We start from the raw sequence: 1721 nt of genomic DNA on the forward strand, positions 1-1721 counted from the left end.
AACTGCTTCCTTTCAACACACACAAAACGACAACAGGGTCTGAAAACCCTAGAGCCTATGCCAAGGAAATGTTAAGTGTTATACAACCTCAACAGAGAAAGAAGGTAGTGACAAGTGGGAATCCATGGTACCTGAGAAGATAAAAGGCCCATAGGATGTTGACCTTGAACCTAACTGCAATGTCCCAAGTTTCTTGATAGGAGCCTTAAAAACAGCAACATCTATCAGCTCTTTTCACAAACTCAGAATTCAAAATTTAAAAGTTTCCCAAGTTTATACAGCTATTCAGTAGCAGAACAAGAGCTCTACATAATGTAAAAGAAACAAAATCAATACCCCCAGTGAAAATCATCCTGTAAACTACCAAATGAATTAACTACCAATTGATCAATTGGTGGTTGATTCATTTTTGAACCATTGAAAAACTCAGTGCCACTGTAGCCCCTAATATTGGAACACTGACTCTAACTCAGCTTTGCTTCCACCTGTTTTTATAGCCTTGAGTAAGTTACGACACTTTCTGGGTCTTAATTTTCTCATTGTTAAAATGAAGGATAGGACCAAACCACTCTAAGACCCCCTCTAACTATCACGTTCTCATTCTAGAACTCATGGCTGCATCAAAGTGGTTTCCTGCCTTAAAGTACTGTCTCTAGGTATACCATTGAACTTGATCTTTGCACGGCACTCTGAGGTAGGCAAGGTAAATAGCACTGGCCCCATTTTAAAATGGGCATGGTGGGGCTTAGCACTGAGTAAGCTAATCGAAGCCACATCACTTGTTGGTGGCAGACGTCTCCTGAGTCCTAATGTAGTGGGTTTTTGTTCCACTGTGCTATTCCATGACACACGGGTGAGACGAACGGAAGCCCCAGGGGGCATGCTTGGGGGACAAGGAGGGTCAGGACTGGGTTTGCATCTGCCTCAGTGCCGTCAGCTGGCCTTTTTCTTAATCAATGTCTGAGTGAGATATGCTGGCAGAATGTGGAGGAGGGATGAGAAAAGAATCCGAGAGCTTCAGGCAAAGGATGAGAAAGAAAAAGGGAAAAGCGAGAAATGTAGAAGCTACCATATTCACTATGGAAAGAAACATGAGGAAAGAAAGATGCTTTCAGAGGAATTTTAACGGGGATGTAAAGTACAGCCCAGGGAATAGAGTCAGTAATGTTATAATAGCTGTATGATTGGGCCAGGCGGGTACTGGAAACGCTGGGGGAATCATAGACTTTATAAAATCTGTGATCGTCTAACCACTATGCTGTGCACCTCAAACCAATACAAAATAATACTGAATGTCAGCTGTAATTGCAAGATAAAATGTAATAGAAGATGTGTCACTACCAAAAAAAAGAGGGAGGGCTTTTAAGAAGTTTTGTTCTAAGGTATGCATTGAAACCCCTTCTCCCACGTCCACCAGAAAACAAGAGTAAAAATCAACACTGTTTTTTAATGATTTTTAGTTCAACTTGTATTTCCTTTTGATTTTTAGATTTATGAATGTCTCATATGGCTCCCAACATTTAGGATGTAATAAAAGAAGAGTTTTGCATATCATCAGCCTGATTGAGCCAAAATTAGACAAAGCAATAGGTTCCTCCATCCCATCTCCCTCCCTCCCTCCCTCCCTCCCTCACACACACACACAGTATCGTAAGCTGTTACTTTGGCCTGACAATATGTAATCCTCTACTCACCTTTTACTGAAGGAAACAGCAAACTGG

This window comes from Phyllostomus hastatus, unplaced genomic scaffold (genome assembly GCF_019186645.2).
Source record: "Phyllostomus hastatus isolate PE091 unplaced genomic scaffold, TTU_PhHast_1.1 phas_contig_34, whole genome shotgun sequence".
NCBI lineage: Eukaryota > Metazoa > Chordata > Mammalia > Chiroptera > Phyllostomidae > Phyllostomus > Phyllostomus hastatus.